At 40.6% G+C, this 21,642-nt stretch overlaps 1 protein-coding gene across 2 annotated transcripts in view; it reads left to right on the top strand.

The window, feature by feature from the left end:
- AGBL4 (AGBL carboxypeptidase 4) overlaps window positions 1-21,642 on the top strand; it is a 950,709-nt gene that overhangs the window by 507,069 nt on the left and 421,998 nt on the right. The gene's annotated exons all lie outside the window — the stretch shown is intronic.

Consider the following 21,642-nt stretch of genomic DNA (forward strand, 5'->3'; position numbering starts at 1 on the left):
TGTTCAAGTATCACAGAAATGCAAGTTTGACTTTCCTTGGTGGCAAACGTGAGTACTTCGGGGAGTAAGGAGATGGTGGCCCTCTGTGCGTGCGGTGGGAGACAGGAGGTCTAGGCTTAGGTCTGGAGAACCTCCAAGTAGGTCAGAAAATATTTAGGTAAAATGAAAATGCTCTAAATGATCTGCTTCATAATGGCTTTTGTCATTTGCATATTGAGGAGATAAACCAAAACGTGTTATACTGGGAAAGTGTTGGACTCTTTGGCATAGTGAGTTTTGAAGGTCTCAGCGCCAAGATTGACGTGCAGATCATTTGAATAGTGCTCCTCTTTGATCTCAGCTTTTAAGGCTGGGTGGCTTTTAATTTATTGCTACTTTCTCTGGCTCAGTTTCTTTCCATTAGCTGCTACAGAAGTTTGCTGCCCACCAGGTTCAGATGTACACCGTGCTTGAATGGTTACCTTTTGGTTAACTTTTTCAAATTTTCAGATGTACGTACGTATTAAGCTTTCAGTTTGGCTTTAACTGGGACTAATGAGTTCTGGCTTTAACTGGGAATAATGTGTTAGCGAAATGAACAGGTGTTATGGGAAGTGAACAAAATGTGACACACATTTGCTTGGATAACAATTTTGCGTCAATAATTGTTCTGACACTCTGAATGTAGATATCATCTGTGACATGGTTTCTCCTTCACTAACCTTGTTAAAATAATAAGAATTAAAATAAGGAGGAGGAACACTTTGTTGGGACAGATGTTTGAGGCTATTGGCAATTGCATCACATTTTTGCATGTTCACTTTTCATGCAGTTTGCAATTATGTTAATGTATGCTCAGGGCACTTGCTGATAAAAGCAACAATACAGTGTGTTACAGCCATTGTCACTATTCTGACTGTAACTTCAAGGACAAACATGGCACGTTTTTCATTTTTCATATCTCCAGCATTCCCTAATTCTAGGGGAAAAAGAAAAAAAGATCTCTGAAGGTCTTAATCATAATAAACACTCAGATCTTGGATAAGGGCACCAAAGTCCACAGACTTTTCTTTAATAAGAGAAAAAGAGGATTGGGGACCAGAAAAACTTAATATGAGACTTTTCTGTAAAAAGAATTTATGATACTTTCCTCATATCCTGGGCTGCATCAAAAGAAGTGTGACCAGCAGGTCGAGGGAGGTGATTCTGCCCCTCTACTCCGCTCTCCTGAGACCCCACCTGTAGTACTGCATCCAGCTCTGGGGTCCCCAACATAAGAAGCACATGGACCTGTTGGAGAGAGTCCAGAGGAGGCCACGAAGATGATCAGAGGGCTGGAGTACCTCTCCGGTGAAGACAGGCTGAGAGAGTTGGGGTTGTTCAGCCTGGAGAAGAGAAGGCTCCAGGGAGACCTTAGAGCAGCCTTCCAGTACCTAAAGGAGTCTACAAGAAAGCCGGAGAGGGACTGTTTGTCAGGGAGTGTAGTGACAGGACAAGGGGTAATGGGTTCAAGCTGAAGGCGGGTAGATTTAGATGAGATATTAGGAAGAAATTCTTCACTGTGAGGGTGGTGAGGCACTGGCACAGGTTGCCCAGAGAAGTTGTGGATGCCCCATCCCTGGAAGTGTTCAAGGCTAGGTTAGATGGGCTTTGGGCAAGCTGGTCTAGTGGAGGGTGTCTCTGCCCATGGCAGGGGGTTGGAACTAGATGGTCTTTGAGGTCCCTTCCAACCCAAACCATTCTGTGATTCTAGAATTTCAGATACAGTATTCAATGGAACAATGAAAGGTTTGACTAAGTTGAGCCTGTGCATAGATGTGATCACAGCAAGTACCTATCGCTTCAGATCTCTCAATTTAACACAGCAATCTACTACATCAACACAGCAATTAGTTGGAAGGATCAAAATAGCTAAATACTAAACCAGCTTTCAATAACTGCGTAGGTAGAGATACTGCACTAAAAGGGTAGAAAAAAGTCTCTTCATAACATGAATTTTTTCTGAAATACAAGTTTTACCCTTTGATATTTAGCCAGAAATCTACAATAATTGGCTATGTAGGAAAAAATTTAATATTTGTGCCATGACTATGTAATTGAGTGCCTATGATTTTGCTTTCAATAAAGGCATTTTCAAAAGAAGCCTGTTGCTGGATCAGGCCAAACTTACCTAAGAACCTAAAGCTGAGATTTTTCAAAGAGGCTGAAAGAGTTAGGCACTTAATTCCTGGTAGGATTGGAAAATGTCAAACTGTGGATTAAAGGGTCTAGTTTGGACCCTACAAATACAAAAATAAAATAAAATAAATCATAGTCTTGAGGTTTTTATCTGTCTTCAGAGACTGCAACTTTTTAATATTTCATTCTTTGGGTCCTATCTCTAAGATCTGACATCAACAACCTGCTTTTACAAAGTCCTGGTATTGCTTATGATGGCTGAGATCAGACATAATCACTGTCATGCCTTAATTTACTGATTCAAATTAGGGAGTGGGCTATTTATTTGCAGCTGTTAATCCTCTGGGACTTGTTCCTGTTCTCCACCTTGCCGCAGGCAGCCAGCCTTCATTTGCGATGGAGGTCACTCAGCCTTATTTATAGTATGAAAGTCCTCCGTGTCTCACAAGCAGCGTCAGCCACCAAAGCCTTATTGCTTAATTGTAAGAATAGACAAAGGACTTCAAAACCAAAGGTGACCTCTATGGTTTGCACTTCTGTCATGACAAATATCATCTTTCTTTTGTGTGTGTGTGAAATTCCTGAACCAATTTTTGTACATTTAGTTAAGAATCACTTGGTGACCCCTTGCAGGTATTACAACAGCTCCTTTCCACGTGCCACAAAAAAAGTAGTGTCGTTAATAGCAATTAAAGGGTGTCGAGACACAAATGCCAAAGCATTCAAAAGAGAGTTTGTGGGATCACAGAGACCTTAACGTAACCTCATGGCAGTCGCGCTGTTGTCCACGGCCATGGTTGTTGCATGATTGCCTAGGACTTCACCGATGGGTACGAAGCGGTGCTCGTTCCTCATGCCATGAATCCCCACCCTGCCCACGCTGTGCCAAGCCCACGCTGCGAGGGCGACCCACTGCTGCCTCTTGCCTTACTCCAGATGGCTTCCAGACATGTGCGCGGCTCTGAAAAACCCGGCCGAACAGGTGCTGGACTTAAAAGCACATTTGTATGTTAAACTGAACAGGTATACATCATTAATCTGTAACCTGGACTTAGAGCACTCTGGAAAAAACTGGGGGGAAAAAAAGGAGGAAATGCAGAGTGTGAGAGCTGCAGCTCCAGCCACACATTTTGCATGCAACGTACAGAGCTGACCCGTTCCAGCGCCTCTAAGAAAACAGCTATGGAAAGCTTCACGATGTGCCCCAAACTGGAGGAAGTCATTGCTTTGCTGCGGGTCTTCAGAAACAGCCAGACACGAATGATGCATAAGCTGGGAGCGAGCCAGACTCCCTCACGCTCAAATATATTCCTTTGAAGTAACTGACACCCATGTAAAATGTGGAGGGGAGCTCACTGCTCCGCCGTACTGCCGAGTAGCTGGAGGAATGTTAAGTTAAATTTATCAATGCTCTCGCCACACTCTTTCTTCTTGCCCCTTGACATGTGAGTTACAATTAGACTGTAACGCGCCGTACGGTTCAGGGTGCCGGAGTCAGAGCTGATGTGCGCAGTGGGGTGGGGGAAAGATGTTAAAAATTCATTAGTAGCTGGCAGGGACGTGCTGGCAGGGAGTGGGACATAATGAGGTTTAAGATTTGGTAATTTAAATTTTCTTTAAACTTAGTTTTACCTTTGAATTTGATCCAAAACATTTCCTTAATACTTCTTCTAGTTGACTTTGGGTTTTAGGACGAAATCCTCAGGTGGTTTAATTTGGCCTTGCTGCACAAAGGAGCTGAGGATCTGACCTTAATTGCTACATGATCGTGTTCTCGTAACGCTTTGAACATGCACACACAATCACATCACATTTTGTGGTAACCACTCAATAGCTGCAAAGAAGATATCCCTGTTTCCATAGTTTTTCCATGGAGACAAAGCTTTTTGCATCTCCTGTGTTTACAATAATAACACAGCTTTCCAATTCCTCTTCTCGGTAAGGTAAGTTCATCTCCCACTGAAGTATTTTTTAATTATTGATACCATAAATGGAAGTGTGTTGGAAACTATTGGCTTTGAAAATAGCTAACATGTGATACTATCCAAGAACCATCAGGAAAATTCTTTTGAAATTCTCTTTGATTCAGCTGTCCTCAGGGCTTTATCCTTCTCTACCAGTCTCTCTACTGCCAATTTAAAATAACATTCTCTTGAAATCAGTGCAATGTCAGGAGAAATTCATCAGCACCGTAGGTGCGTGTTTCCCAGATGTATATAAACCTACTACGTTTGGCAGCAGTAAATTGATTGCATTTAAAAAACCTGGGGTAGTTGAATATTCCATAGTCCCCAGCCTGGCTACAGCATGGAATATAAAGTGTTTTAAGTTTCTTTCAGCTCTGTTTTAGGTGAAATAAAGTAACAGCTGACTCCATAATTCCTTCCTTTTGATTTACTCAGATTTTCCTCTGACCACATTAGAGGTTTACGTGCAGGGACAGAGTAAGATATTCCTAATCTCTGTGGAGCAGCATGGAGATTTGATCAGAAATGTTAATGACTTTGTGGGTGCTTCCGCCTAATATTCAAGCTCTTACACTTTTAAATGGGGGAAAAAAGCTTGATTTTAGAAGTATTTATCAGACTGATCTATGTGGTGAAATATTCTCTCCCTCTTTAATATCGTCAGTGCTTCATGCTCTAAAAATGTCTCCATTTCATTAATTTGTGATACACTGCTACACTGAATTCTTTTAAGGTGGCTTTAGTTTCTGCCATACATATTTTACTGCTTTAAATTATAGATACAGGACTGTTGCCTAGTTAATTTCCTCTGGTTAGGAAAATATATTTTTACTCTTCTGGCATTGCATAAAGTGATATGTGGGATTTGCTATATTTTTTAACTGATTAAGTTTTGCATTTCTACATATTACTGCTTATGAGACCTCAAGTAAAACTACGTAAAGGAAGGAGAAGTTTTATAGTATATTCGAAAGTTTCATTTAACTATAAATTCCACCACTAAGCCCCTCTACAAGACTTTTCCATTACCTTCCTGGATAGTCTGGCTATCTATTTCTTTCTAATTGAAGCATGAAAATAATATGAACTCAAAGTCATGAAGCTGTAAGACAGGTATTAGTAAAAATGATACAGAGTAATAAAATGTGACAGAAAGTTGTTTGCTGCTAAAACTCGGGTACTATTTTTGCTAGTCCTTATTAATTAATAGTACATTGATTTTGGTCTAAGTATGTGTCAAGGGATAGCATCTGAGTTTTTAAATGGCCTAACATAATTGCTGTTCATGTTTGTTAGTGAAGCTTCACATGCTGTTTTATTCAGAAGGGCGGTGGAGAAAAGAAATTACTTACCTTTCTAGTAATAACTGAGTCTTTTAATGCTCGATGATGGATAGGAGTGAAACTATTTCTCGTATCACTTAAGACACTGGGTGTTAATCCACCCATTTGCCCACAGTAATGTAAAATAACTTGGGAGAATAGCACCTCATTGCTCAGCAAGGCAATAGACCCCAAATGGTTTGTTTGAACCCACAGTACAAGAATTTCTTTACCATAGAAAGAAAAAACATATGCTGAAGTCTCAGCTCAAAGTGAAGTTCAGTGTTGTCAGTCTTAGCTGAACCCTAAAACTACAGATGAAGTTTGTTCTAGACTTGATGAAACTTTAGCAAGTTGAAATACTAACAGAGAGCAGAGAGAAAATATTGACTTTTTTTTTTTTTTTTTTTTTGCATGTGTGTATGTGCCATTAGGTTGGTTTCAGCTGTCCTGAGGCTAATTAGGAAATGTGACTGTATGCAATTCCTCACCTTCACTGTATCTGAAGAGCTGTAAGAATTTCCATTTGCTCTGATAAGGAGAAGTAATATTGTTGCTTGTAATTACTTATTCGTGTAGATCAGTACCTTCCTAATTCTTACTTATACCTCTCCATCTGCCAGAATAACGGCTGCAGAGGTGCTACATACTCACTGACCGGTGTTGCTATTCCCACCGACTTTTCTCTGTGCAGTCTTCGCTCACAACGTGTTCCAAGAGAATAAGTCCACCCGGATCTTTCTGCCTGTCCCCTGACCTCTCCCCACCTGTCTCCCCAAACACCATCTATATCCATCTCAAATATCACAGTTTTGAGATCTATTGAAACGACACTTTTTTTGATCCAGTAATGAAAACAGACTTTTTTTTTCCATTAGTTGCACAATATTTACTTTTAGTAAGGCTGCTTTATCCCCACCTTTGCATTTTTAAAAAATGACCTTTTTTTTGGATATATGTATAATAAGTGATATTTGCGAAGTCAAAATAAGACTGCAGAGAAGATATTCTAAAGGCTAATCCATTACTTTTGAAGAAAAATATCAAGCTTTTCTACAATACCTTATTATTATTATGGGTCACCGTGATGTTTCCATGCACCTTGGCATGTCCCTTTAATTGGATCCTTACATAGGAAGGTCCGGCATAGTTGCATTGAAAGCTGACATTTCTAACTAACTGACCTTTTCAGGCCCAGTGATACTCCTATAATGATTATCCTCTAGCATTGTTTGGACACAATACCACATACTTCACAGCACATAAAGAATATGTTCTTTGAGAACTATTCAAAATGCCCAATCTCAAGTTAGCAAAATGAGAAAATTGGGTGCAAACATTCATCAGAGTGTTATTGTGCAGGTATCGATTTGAATGCCCTTTCATTTCTCTGGGAAAAAGTGTTGTATTATAGAGCTCTAAATTAACTTCTGTTCTGGGTTTTTTTCCCCAGTAAGTATAAAAAGGTCAAATTCATTCATAAGGCTGAATAGATTTGCAGGATATAAGCAATAAGATAGCAATCAACCTTCAAATAACCTTTAAAGAGACAGTATCTTTTCTTATGAACAGTAATTGATCTGCTCATTAAGTCACTGCGTACTCTTTGGGGCTCACCTAGGCAAAAATGTGTAAGACCGTGACGAAAGGATGTCAGCTAGAACAAAACAGGAACAAATCCTCATGTGGAAATAGAAATATTTTACAGGTTTTGAGGGGTGTAAAGTAGATGAAAGGATTGACATTGCGATGTGAATTCCTTGACGTGACTGTTACAAGGCTGAGTGAAAAAGACATAGAAAAGACCTCGACGTGTGAATTTGGTATTAGTGAGGACGACGATGATAGCATGTTCACACACGCCTGAAACCTGAATACATCTTCCACTTCCCTTCTGCGTTTAGTGGCTAGCGCGGGAGGGTCATCCTCGCAGTTTGCCTCCCATCAGTGTACGTATGGAAGGGTGTACGTATAGGGGGACTTCTGCAAGGCAGCCTGCTACACATTGCGTCTGGCTTGCCACTGTGTACTGCAGCCCCTCTTTTAAAGAAACATCCAGATTGTCAGGTAATGGCTTTCTTCGCACCACGAGTGCTTTTTGGATGTGTGGCGGGGTGTGATCATCTCTGCCTACGCAGAAGTAAAACCTGCGTCCAGCTCGTTGTAGCGCTGATTCCCCGACTGCAGCCTGCTGTATCCTTCACGCGGTCCTGGGCTGTGTCTCTGCAGCTCCTCTTGTGTAAGCGAGAGCGCTTGAAGGGCTGCTGGAAATTTTTTTCAAGGAAGCACTATTTAGCCAGAGACTGGCTTAAAGAACTGGGATTGTCGATTTAAGATACCAATCGGAAGATTAGTGTTCTGTCCATGTCCATATTTCATTTCTGCATGTAAATCCATGTTATGTTTTTAGTATTATTTTTATGAATTGCACATATGCTGAGGACTATCTGTGCATAATTGATTACAAGGAGTTGTCTTGGTTTTTATCTTTGATCAGAATTTTCAGAAGCAGCAAGTATCCCAGGTGACGAGGCTTTTTATGCTGTAAATGTTTGCACACAATGCTTTCTGTTTTACTTTACAACGTGCAGAATGAGCGTTTGGCTCATTTAGAGAGAGTGAAAATGAGCAATTCTGTGCACAGGTGTATTGTGCTCCTTCTCTTTTTGCCTAAGCTTGAGAAAAACTTAAAATAGTATCTTTTTCTTTTCTCAGTGAAACCCCACCCTTTCTTGAGTATCAGATTTTTTTTTAGAGAATGGAAAGCTTTCTTCCATTTTAATGAAATTTTAATTTGCAAGGGCATCTCTATTGAAACAGTCTCTTCACTTAGGAATATTTTTTTTATTTGTTTAATTACCTGCTGAGTTACCTGAACAAGACATAGTGAAAATCAGTGTATTAAATATCTAGAAGACAGCAGAGGATTATATTGACACTACAAAATGGAGCACAGTGTGGAAACACACGAGCTAGCAGGGCCCTGAATAGCAGAGCTACGCACCTCGCAGCAGACTCACCAGCGTGGGTCCAGACGCCGACAAGCCGTGTTATCTGGGTGCTATGCCTGAGAGAAATAACCCCTAAATTCATTTATTTATCTATTTATTTATTTACTGGCTTTAGAACCTGTCATTCCAGTGCTACTGAATTGCACCTGGACCTGAACGTTTGCTTGTGGGTGTTTGTGGGGTTTTTTTGACCTAGCTGGGCACGTTAGAGCTAACTGTGCTTCATTTCTGGTTTAGTAGCACCCGTGTATCCCCATCTCCTGGATGCACAGGGTGACACCAAGCTGCCCCCAAATAGTTGGTGATTTAAATAGATGAAGCAAGGGGCAGTGGGCAGGAAACATGGAAAAAGAATGTAAAAAATAAAAGATTATTTTAATAGAACTGCATTTTATTTTTGAGAAGCTGCCCACTACTGTCTTTGTCACCTTCTAGACTCCTGAGCCTCTTTGCTGCCCCTTCCCCCCAGTCTCTGATGTAACAGAAAATGGCAAAACAGTGATGATTATACAGCTACAATGGATGGGACTGAGGAAGAGCGGAGCTGGAACCACACAAAAGACTTTCCCTTAGCTCATTTGTTTCTAAGAATTGCCAGTGGGTTCATTTTTTTCGCATGCAGAACATTTTCTGTTAAAGCAGTCAGCCAAGGTCACTGGGAAACCCACAAGAAGGCACAACCTGGAGCCTCTATTATTATTTTGAGCTTGTAACTTGAAGGCATAAAGGAATTTTTAGGAGAGATTTGAATGGGGAAGGTGTGATGGTTTTGTGAATTCAGACTGAAAGTGCAGGATAACCCATGGTGGAAGAGTGACTTGTTCATCACGCAGCTCAGTACAGTATAAGAGGGAGTTATCTGAGATGCTGCTAAATGAGATAACACGAGCTGTGTTAGGCAGTAGTATCACCGCAGTGTCCTTAAACAGCAGGTTAAAGGAAGGTGAAATACTGTTTTAACACCACGAGCTGCCTCCGATGTTGCAGCTAGCTGTGGTATCTGTACAAGATGCTGCGCTGGACCGTGTAGACGATGTGAGTGCCAGGATAGAGAGTGGTGGCAGAGGAGCAAGGCACGGGAGGGGAAGGGACACGAGGCAGTAAGGGGTAAGGTCTGCAGCGGGGTCTGGGCAGGGCAACATAAACCATATAGTCATATTTGCTGGGCCACAAGAATGAAAATGAAAATGTTTGTTTGCAGTGTCTAGGAGACAGCAGGGGATTATATTATTCTTGATGTTTTTATTATATTACCTGCCCTGTTACGCAGCTGCATCCATTGTCCTTATCCTCTGGGGACTACCAGAAGGAAGAATGAGCTGTAGAGACCCTGACTTTCCTGTCCACCCTCAGGGCAGCCTCAGCATGGTGCTAAATCCTGCCATGCTGCATCGTCCCTTGTGCTAAACCCACCCGCTCACTGTTCCTCCCAGGGACTGTGGGGGTGTAGGGCCTGTGCTTGGACGCAAAAGGAATCCTCATCTGGTCACTTAGAGCTGCTGCAAATTTGCTTTGGCGTCTGATCCAGAGCACTTAAGTTGCCCTTTACCTGGATCAAATCCCTAATTGTTTTCAAAGATTTGACAAACCTGACACCGAGAGCAACTTCACGCACTGCGTTAGTGTGTGATCCTGAACTGAACCCCTTCACTCCAGCGGATGGGCTGGAATTTTGTTATTCAAGCACTAAAATAGCCTTCTCTATACGAGGAAAAAATTCCAAAATGGTCTAGTTCGAGTATCCGGGGCAGCTGCGTTGGGCTCTGGGCTGGACCACGGCCAGCAGCACGGCCAAGCAAGACGTTCCCATCCCTCTGCCCTCCCGCACCCAGGCGCGGGTGGTCGCCTCTGCCACAGCGCTGGCTTTCGCGCCAGCCGCCCGGACGCTCGTGGCATCTCAACAAACGCCTCCCGAAGCAGGAGCCATGGTGCCGCGCGCGCTCGTACCTAGCACAAATAGAGATGCTATATAATAGTGCTGCCACTAATAAATATAAACCGTATAGATGTCAGGTTGCCCTGAGAATGTATTCTCCCCGCAAACCGGGCGGCTGTACCGTGGTGTTCAGGAATTAACTGCAGGAGTATTACTCTCTTAAGGCTTTGTGTTATAGTTCTGTTTTCTTCACCTTTAACCCGACAATGGATTATGACCATACTTTCTCTTATAACTAAATGCTCTTCTGTCCTTTGACAAAACAGATTTGTGTCTTTTCATAGCTTTCTGTAGAGGGCTAATAATACATGGGAAAGCTTTACTGCCCACAGGAGACTTTGCCTGGCTGTAATAATAAGAAATGCTGTTGAAAAGTCATGATCAATGTTAATTCAGTTATTTTTCATTTTCTTTTTTTGTAATGAAATCTTCTACTTTGTGCATTTTATCCAGTGCTACCCCATGAATTGCTCGTTGGAGAGAGGGGTCATTGGTTATAAAAATGAGTTCTTGTTGTTTGTCCTCATACAAAAATAACGGCAATATTTTGAAATGATGGATTTAAGGGAGAAAAAAAAAGTAGAATCTTGGATGCACAAAAGATGTAAATATTGTTTTCCAGGTTTTATGGTTCCCAGATGCCTCCTCTAATTGCATAGCTAACCCTGAGTTTATTAAGTTATTTTCCAGAGTCAAACTCATTTGTAAACATGTCAGCATAAAAACTAAATTTAAAAAAACAAAACCTTTGGATTAGAATTCTGGAGTGATAAACAAACTAATTTAGAATGTATTTGCATGTAATTTACATGTGCCAAAATAGGATTGCATGTGGTTTGTAAATACAGGTCTCGAATCTATTTAACATTACAGAATAGGACAGAAGAAATTAATTGTAGCTTAAAAAAAAAAGGTTAAAATAATAAAAAAGATGACTTAAAATGGCCTATGTTTGAATGTGATTCAACGTGCAGAAACTGGTGAGGAGAGATAAGCACGCAGAGAAAGCTGTAAATTCTAGCAGCAACATCTGTAGTAGTTAGAATACTATGTTTTATAGCAACCCCTTACCTCCCCCCACGGACGTTACTATGGCATGCAGTATATTTATAATTCACTTTCTGCAAGAGATGTTTTCCTAGCACAGCCTTAAAAATAAGGGGTTTTTTCATTTCTTTTAATGTTTGGACTAGTTCAGAGATAATGCTGTCAGCTTCCCTTTGGAGCATCTTGGCCAGTTTGGCCTGCACACTTTGGCACAAGACAACAATTTATAATTATCCTGCTTATTACAGTGGTACCAAAGGAACAGTCAGCAGGTAAATCCTCCACTTTGCTAGGTACAGTGTCCATCTGGAGAAGACGTGTTGGTCACTGGTGCCTGTGAATCTTCCAACCTGAGTAGACAAGGCAACTTTAAAGTGAGGAGAAGGACACGCAAGCCAGCGAGCAGCACTGGTGATGAGACTTGTAGAGGATGCTGAAGGGGGGACACACTGAGGGAGGGAGAGGCTTGGAGCAATGACCTCATGGAGCTGGCAAGGTCTTGTCTCGTCGCGAGTGTCACAGGTGCTGGGGGTGCAAGAAGATTCATGTGCTGGTTATTTCTGTTGTTGCACCTGCCAGAAGGAGGCTCTGCCTGAATCCTTCACATTTTTTCCATCCAAAATACTATATGTCAAGGAGCAGGATGGAGGAAACCATCTATGCCTGCTGCTTCAGAAATAGGCAGGACAGAGGAAACATCATCAACGGAGATCTGAGGTAGGAGTGGCATCAGCCGTGACAGGTAGCAGGTCTTGCTTTGCCTACTTGGCTTCTGCTGTCATTGCTGAAATGTATTCTGGGCCTTGGGATTAGATCAGCCGTGGGTTTGAGGGAAGAGGAAATGCCCTTTGGATAGAAAGGGACTGAGTAAATCCAAATGTAACGACTGAACTTAGTAGTACTGAAATGCATTGCTGGAGTAATGGGGAAAGGATGCTGTATTTACTTCAAAAAAAAGTGTAATGCATGTTTTCAGGTTTGTCTCCAAATAGCAAGGAAGATCCTTTTCTATATTCATAGCCTAGCAGCCCGCAGTTTAAAAATGGCAGCAAAGTGATCCTGCAGTACTTGGTGTAACAGGGTCTATAGAGCTCATCGGTGTTGAATCTCACTTGCTTTCAGACTTTACTGAGAATAAGTAGAGATGTAAGGATTTCCCCTCTGAATCCTGTGATTTATTTTTTTTCTACACTGGCTTCATTTCATACATTGTCTTTACTTTTTGGACAAAAGGGAGAACAAAAAATAGGGAGAAAAGCAAACTTCTTGGGGTAAGAGACAGAGCTTTGTTGTGTATCTGCTACTCAGCACTTTCCTTGAGTACCATGGAAGAATATTTATTGTCCAGGAGGACCAGATGTTACAGACCTTTCCATAATTTTTTCAGGTCATAATACTTCTATTTCAATGTGCAGATAAATGTCTCTAAATATTTTCTTGTACTTCTTATCTTTTCATCTCTAGAAGAAATTAATTGTAGCTTTAAAAAAAGGTTTTATTTCCCATTTGGCTATGAGCCATTTTGTATATCTGCTTTAAATGTTAATTATTAATTAGGATATAATCTATTTAAGTCTCTTTAGCTATCCATTTCTTCCAAAGAAGGCAGCTGGAAACAAGAAAGATGCATCATTATATAGATGATAAATTAGCCTCTTATCCCAGGAGAAGACAGTTTCTCAACACCAAGGTTGAGATATACCAGGGGCTGAAGTGGAGGACACTCCTGGCTTCTGTCCACTTGGTGTTTGATACATAGCGTGAGTCTACTAAGATGGCTTTTCTAATTAAAGCATTGCTAGTAGTGGAGTTCTACCGGTTATTGTTGTCGGTGAATGGACTTAGTGGGAGGTTGGTGGTAGGTTAAGTGTTTTTAACTTGCATTTGAAAGTGAGGAGTTAGAAAAACAACAGCAGGTGATATTAAAAAGAAAAAATCCAACAAGTCATAAAAAGCTTTTGCACATATCCCAAGTGAAGCCAATCCCTTATGTGAAGATCAGTGAAGCTGCAGCACTAGTACGCCTTGCAAAACCTGCTGACTGAATTTGCTCTTGGGGGGTGGGGGGGTTATGTGTATGTACCTTTATACAAATGAATGGCTTCTTGACAGAAAATATGTCATGGCTACCGTTATCAACTGCGTCCTGAAGATGAAACGTGAGGCTGGCAATTAGCACCAACGACCAGCTGTGGAAACAGCAGTTTCTGTCATTTGTTTTAATTATATTTTTGTTCAAATATTTACATTTTTTATCTCTTATTTATTGCAAACTTTATTATCATTTTCAACAGCAAAGCAGATACTTTGGATTAAAATTTTGTATATTGGTGTATTTAGCCCTTTCTTTATTTGGCAAGTTAAATGCAAAAAAGAGCCCTTGTTTATATGAACAGTATCTATATGGACTTATCTATACAAACAGTTGAAAAGCTGAGCATTAGATTGCACAGCTCATCGGTCTAGCTTCAAACCTTACCCAGCAAACAGCGGAATGACTTTGGAAATCTGCAGCGTGTTCCTGAAACTTGAAATGATACCATTGTGTTGCCTGATGCAGCTTAGTGGCTCACACATCAATGGCTGGTGAAGCCAGAACATTTTCTCCCGTATTTTATCTGTAGCCATTGCTCATAGACAATCAGTTCCAGAAGGAAACGCTGCGTCCGTGCCGACATTACCTCCAAAAAAATTTCCCTCACAGAAGCACAGACACCCGGTCCAGTTCAGATGTGCACGCAAACGCTGTGGAGTGAAATTACAGATATGTTTGTAATACTGCCAATAACATGGCCTGCTTTCTTTTATTATAACTCAAACTGTCCTATGCTGTTGTGACATTGCTAAGAAACACGGAGAAGACAGACATGATTGAACTTTTGTTCTCTCCAGGACTTGGGCAGGCAGCTCAGGCAGATGGTCCATTTGGGATCCAGAGCCAGAATACTTGCATGCTCCTGATTTCCTTAAAATGTGGCTGGCAAGAGTGATACTCATCTGTGACAGTCTTACCTTGGATGATGAAATCCAGAAAGCAAGTCACTGCTTCCAGGATTATATTTATTATACAGAAGCTAAAAGTTCCTTAAGATAAACAGATGCACTGCCCCAAATTTCTAGGCAGTAGTACTGACCTAGCTTTTACCCCTCAGGAGTGACAGCTTGGAGTCATTGCAAATGTCTGCTCAGAGCACAAAAGCAGGCAAATATGCAAACGGAGTATTTAGGAATATCAGGAAAACTGAAGGAGAAATTAGATGTAACAATACACTGCTCTCAAAATAGGTGGGAGAGCTAGCAGAAGTACTGTGAAAGACAATACGGATGATCAGTAAGACGGCTTCCATCTGAAAAGAAATCAAGTAGAAATGTGATTTTTCTGTAGGATCTGCCACTAGTGTAAATGAAGCTTGAACTGAGTTTCTAAAGTTCATGGGGTTGCTTCATAGTTAAAAAATGCTGCAGCCACTGCTGCATAACTGTATTTTGAACCACATGATGATGGATAAATACAGCAATAAATACAAGTTACCACTGGCCCAGGGATCATAACAAGTTTATATTCATTAAGGGTGAAGAGAAGATGATTGCAACCTGTACTATGCTTTGCTTGAGGACTAAATTCCCACAGCTGTAGAAATGTCGTAGCAAATATTTGAACAGAAAATGTGCTTTTTTCTTCCTTTTTTCTTTAAAGAAAAGGTATTAATTGTATATCTCCAAAACCACATGCCTTGACATGAAAGAAAACAACTTTAGCTAAAAATCCATTCTGGTAGAGTGATACAGTGAAGAGAGCATTAAAAATTAAAACTCAAATATTTATCCCTAATGGGAATAGGGGACACAATCAACTATCAAGTATAAATAGAAGAAGGGGGGAAAAAAGAAGACGAAAAAAAGGAAACAAAAGACATGAAGGAAAAATCCATGTGGGCAAAACTAAAAGTTCTAGTTTTAGCGTATTTGCTAGGATCTCTTTTGTTCTAAATAGACTAAAACTCCACAGGTTTTAGTTCATAATGATGATGCAGAAAAGGCAGATGTGTTCAGTAAGAGTTTCTCTTGGTTTCTGTCACCTTGGGATGAAATGCTTTCAAGTCCAGTAATAACCGAAAAGGATGTTGCTCTAATCTCTGTTAGGGACAAACACATCAGCAGACTGAGAGAGACGTTTCTGGTACAGGGGTCCTAGAGGAGCTGGGCTCACCGCAGCCCCACTGCCATTGCTGATGAATGTATCTCGGAACTTGGGGGCTGCCGTTTTATTGTGCGAATATTCAAAAAGGCAGCTAGTGTGACTCAGGTTAGCACGGAGTGGTATTTTGACAACAACCCCCAGGAAACTAATTAAAAGACTGATGACGGTTTAGTTAGCAAAAGTTAAACACTAATGAAAGGCAGTCAGCATTTCACGAGAAAGAGGATTTGTCAAACAATTAATATCAGTCTTTGAGTATGTTATAAATTTGTTTGATAAAGTTAGCTGCATAATCTTTTTAAGGTGTCTGATTTAGTACCTTACAACTTTTAAAAAATATAGAATGTATTAAATAGGTTAAAGATCAGTCGACTGACACATCTCACAAATCACTCATCATGGGGGAATCTCGCTTGAATAGGGCTCTTTTTAATGGGTTTCTCTTCACGGTAGTGGGCCCAATGCTATTTCTAATGATGATTTGTTGGTGATTAAAACATCACTGTTGAGTGGTAAAGAAAGATGTAGAGAGGTTAGTCATACAGTGCAACCTTGATCTCTTGATGGGCTGGATCCATTCACACAATATGCATTTCAATATAGCAAAAACCAGATTTCTGCTTCTTAAAGCCAGGAACGCAGCTGAAGCCTGCTTAATGGAGCAGTATTGACTGAAAGAATTTGGCATTCTGTTTGTCAAGTAATTAAACTGGAGGTAGCCTCAAAAGTTATATACCAAAACCAATAATTTTTTTTTTTTTCCTGAATATACAGAATATACACAGGGAAGTAGAATGGATCAGAATGTCAAAAATATATCTCAAAATATTTTATGCCTCAATGTGTGCTATTCTGGTATCCACTTTAGAAAGAAAAGACATTGAAGTATTGGACAGCTGAGAAAACATCTTAAAATATAAGACTAAACTCTGTTTAGCTCATCAAAAGTGACACAGGGAGGTGATGTGATAAGCATTTGAAGGTGGGCTCTGAGTCTACTGATAGGATGTGTGTGTTTGTTTTTTCATACAGTCAACTGATCCAAATTACTTTTTTCTCATACGTGATTTACCTTTTGTATAGCAGCCTTTCGTGCACGTACGTGTTCATGTCTGCATAAATGAGAGAGCTACACTCAAAGGGTTTAATGGAAGTTACGTCCCTGTGTACACACAAAATAAGAGGTCAATTTACAAGCACGAACATATGTACAGCAAAGAACTGTCAAAAGATATTTTGTGTATGTCTCCTAATCAGGACCAGAATCCCATAGCAACAGGCGAAGGTCTTTTGTACAGCATGATATGGACTTTAAAGTGTAGTATTTGCAGTAATGGTAACTGCGCTGGATGGTGCATGAGCTGGACTGGTGTTCTCCAAGGCTGGCTGAAATGATATGAATTTGCTTACTGCGGAGGGATGAAATCACTGCTTGCCTGAGCTTAGATTCAAGTAGGTAAATAATTTACAGCTTTGTTTTGCTCTGAACCTCTATATAATACTCAGATGCTGTCAAAATGGGCAAAGTATCAGAGAGAGATTTCTGGGGAGATTTGCCCTTTAGTCAAAGGAGATAAACATATCTGAGCGTTACCAGGGTGTGATCAAAGTGAAAACTTATTATGCTAGCAGAGACCAGTATAGTTAGAAAAGCTACCAAGGAGAAGTGATAACGGTCAGAGTTTAACAGAATACATGAAGGTTTACTCTGGTATCAGCACAAGACCAGAGCTCAGAAGTAAGCTCTCAAATACTCAGTGTATTTTTTCCTGACTTTTAGGTGACCAATTACACCATGTAAGCTAGTAAAAATATTTCACGCTGTGTTAAGCAAGGAAGACATAAACAAGAGAGCAACACAGGAATAAAGCATAATAATGTGTCTGCTGAAGTACTGTGACATTAATAGCACTGTATGGACAAATGAGAAGATGCACAGAAAACCAAAAAATGGCTGGATGAGGCATAGCATTGAGTGGTCTACCAAAAATGACATTTCTGTTGCGCTGCCTTCCTCTTCCACTTTGAACAAAGTGTCCAGTGTGATGAACTACAGCTGGAAATCTTTGAGCTATGCAATGTCCCAGAAAAGAAAAAGCTGTTGAAAGCATGCAGAATAAAGAGCAAACAGAGCAGGCATGCCTCTGGAACAAAACCATATTGCTCTTATTTCAGACGTGGAACTCTGGCAGCATCTCCCAAAAGCTGAAGATCAAACTAGAAGTGGGGAGCTCACATCGCTCGACTAATAACATGGAGGAAAAAGAGCTCGCATGAAGCTGAACGTTACTTTGCTGCTTTACAGGACCTTTTTATTTGGGTGGTTGGAAGTTTGTGTTTCCCCTTAACAAGGCAAAAGAATTTAACGGCTTTATATTGTTTGGAGATGAGTGAGTGCCTGCAGGCTTGTTTGATGAGAAAAGTGACATCCTGAGGAAACTTACAGCAAATTGCAAACAAAACCCATATTAGTAGTGGCAGTTACTTCCTGGAGTAGGGTGGATTTGGAATCCCTGTAAGGATAGTGCTTTCCTTGCTCAGCCAACTTGACAAATAAGAGCATTTCTCAGGAGTTCATATTTGAGTTGTGTGGTGGTAATAGAATTTAACCTTCAGATTCTAAACAATTAAAGCAAGGTACTGAATGTCACTGTGCCCGAGAGATTAATTTTAGAAGTTACACATACACCCCTTTTCTATTGCAAACACAGTAAAAAAGCACTGCAGGTTCTGCTCGTCCTTACAGTGATTATGAAGAGCAGCCGGGATTCAAAGATTCGGGATGGTCCCACAGAATGACAGCGTTCACTGTGGGGATCCGTGTTTTGTCTCAGCTCAGAAACCCAGAGGAGCATTTTGATCCATCCTCTGCCACACTCTGGAACATGGTGACATGGAGGACACAGAGCTAGTCTGGGCTATTTGACAACAGCAATGTGAAGCAGCAGACCTGTTATTTTGGAAACATTTTTTCTAAAAAGAAAATTATTTTTCATATGCAAGCAGTGTAATAACAGCCTTGACAGGAATCAAAACAATCTGCAGTATTTTTTTTCATTTCCCATCAGCCACTACTTATGTCACTGCAACAAGAACTGAAAACTACCAAAATGTTTGTTCCTCTTTGCCCCATACAACTAAAGTATCTGAAAACATTTACTTTGAGCATACAAAGAGGCTCTGGAGTGGACACAATTGAGAGAAATACTCAGATCTAATCCCAACTCATGTTGCTCAAACTCCGTTTAGATTAGCAAATTGTATGGACTGCCAGAAGTGGATTTTTGGAGCAGAACAGTTGGCGCTGAAGATCATCCCTATTCTATACATTTCTGAGGTTTTTATGTCGGACCAGCCCTAGTCTGCTCCCATGACTTGAATGTCTGTTGGTGGCTGGAACACATCTTCTAATGTAATTTCACGAGGGGAGTTCATTTTGCGAGCTGCAGGATTGCTCTGTGATGTGAACCAAAGCATGAGAAGTGCAGATAATCAGGAGACTGGCTTCAAAACTTAAAATGCTTAGCATGTCATATGGAGGAGGTAAACGTCTCGTTAACTTACTAGTTGTCAAACATGTCTCTCCCAAATTCCTTTTTAACTTGGGGCACCACCAAAATGCTCTCAAATTGAATTGGGTTTAGCATTGTTTAATTTAGTGAAAGAAAAATCACTGTTAACAAAGTAAAATAACAGCTGTTATTGTAATGCGTCATGTGGAAAGGCAAGCATCTAAGTATTTGCTATTTTATTTTTTGAGCAATATTTAGTAGCTATTATCTCTACTACTGCAAGGTTGGTCTTCTGTACCTGATAAACCTAATGGTGTTGATCTTCACATGTGAATATTCAGAAATGCTATTAATACATCTGTTAATTAAATACGCACTCATGTCCTGAATTTGTTCACCTTAAAGTATATTTTACCATTTTTAAAGGAACATTAGCAATCAGAAAGGACAATGATACCAGAATTACACGCTCACTAACCTTCTAAGAATTCACATATTGCTACCCTGCAGTTTGGTCGCAAGCCCTGAAAGTTGCATGTAATATTTAAGGCTTCAGCCTGCCACGAGGTACGTTACACGTGTAAGTAGGTACTCTGCAGTATCTGCTTACGTTGCATCTTGTGTGTCGTAATATCCTGTTGTGGGTGGATTCTTGAGCATCCTGAAACAGCGTCCCCTCTCACAACTGGCAAAACAAGATTCTAAGTCCTTTTTCAGTTTTCTGATTTGAATTGATATTGCACTTGTATATGCTGTGGTTTCGATAGTCCAGGAGGAGAACCATGACGTACTCTCACATTTCACGCATCAGGGCTTGACGCACAGGGTATCCCAGCACACTATGGTACTCCATTGCCAAATGCATTTTTCTTCCTGGGAAACAACCGACATCGATTGGTGCTGGAAATGAGGCAGTAGGTTAGCCGGTCGCCGGTCTGTTCCTCTAATGATAATGCTTTGGTTTTGAGGAACTCTCGGTAATCAATTGATCTCACTTCAAGAAGAATTTGATAAGTATCATTGATACTATCTTTTATGGATCTTTTGGGGTTTTTCTACACAAATTATTTTTAGAGGTTTCCCTTTTGTGAAGCACTTTTTCTCTCCTCTCCTTGAACTTCTATGACTTTTTACTGAACGGTAGGAAGATATTTTTTAATTTGGTTGCAATGGGGGAAACAGTAAAAAATTTGATCATGGCGTGGATTGAATGCAACGAAAAGGGGGTTTTATGCTTTGTTATTAATTCGTCTCTTTAGTTTAGATTCCTTAAATGGTCTGTAAAGAGAGAATCTATTTGACAGAAGTCTGAAGTAAAGCCAAATGACAGACTGATTTCCTCCAGAAATACTACTCTGTTTAGCAGACTTGTTTGTATGACTTCTCACTTGGTAGCAGTCATTTCCTAGCGAGTATAAACACGGTCCACCTTCCAGGGTTACTCCTTGTTTGTATAAGGGCTCTAGTATTTTACACCCTAGGTATCAGCTTGAAGAGTGTGAAGACCTTATTCAATGACACACCAAAGTCATTACCTTCTGAAAAAGCTGGTACATTAAAAATGTCTGAGAACAGTTCTTCAGTTTCATCACAGCATTGGTCTTTTCTTCTCAGTGGCAGACTTGAAAAATTTGACAGGGTAACCTAACACTTCCAGAACGGTGTTAGAAGAAAGATGCTCCTGTGCATAAGAAGTAGAAATAACATTACATAAACCGCACTTCATATCCATAAGCCTTTCGGGGTCTGGGTTATTTTTTGAATTTTAATGGAGAGTATGCTGAATGCTGACAAACAATTATTACTAGCTTTGTAACGTCTTTTCTAGGCTCTGTTTGTAAATTGTGCCTTCTGTTTCTTCTCTTGTATGTGACTGAATTTGCAGAAAGCCAGGTAGACCAGAAATTTCCAGCAGTGGTGTTGGGTGTGTTCATGCCCAGAACAGACACAAGGAGGCCCTGGCAGGCCGAGCTGTGTCCCGGTGTGCCCCAAGGAGAAAAGCTGGAGGAGGAAGAGGGCAATCCAGTCTTCGTGCCCATCCAGCCCCCGGCCTTTTCCCCCGAGGCTGTCAGCAAGGGTGTTAATTAGTGTCAATTGTGACAGCAAGGAATGGGACTGGTGCCACAAATGCATTTGCTAAACTAGTCTGCCAGCAGTCTGCAGATGGACATGACTTTCATTCACCACCAACTTGGGCTGCGATGTAATGGCAGACCCAAAGGTAAAAGTTGTCTAATTTATTGCTGTTCTCTGTGGACTCTGCACTCCTCCCATATTCCTTTGTTTTAAAAGAAATATTGGACGGCTGCAGTTCCAATGTGTCATTTTCCAATTTTAGTTCTCTCCCTCCCTGTGGTGAACTGCTCTGTAATAATTTGATATTGATGAGGATATTTTCTCAAAGGCATCTGAGGCTTCTGTTTTTCAGGGATCAAAGGAAGGAATAATCTGGATTTTTGCAAATGGATACATGACAACATTGATGTCAT

The sequence above is a fragment of the Balearica regulorum genome, chromosome 8 (assembly GCF_011004875.1).
Source record: "Balearica regulorum gibbericeps isolate bBalReg1 chromosome 8, bBalReg1.pri, whole genome shotgun sequence".
Taxonomy (NCBI): Eukaryota; Metazoa; Chordata; class Aves; order Gruiformes; family Gruidae; genus Balearica; species Balearica regulorum.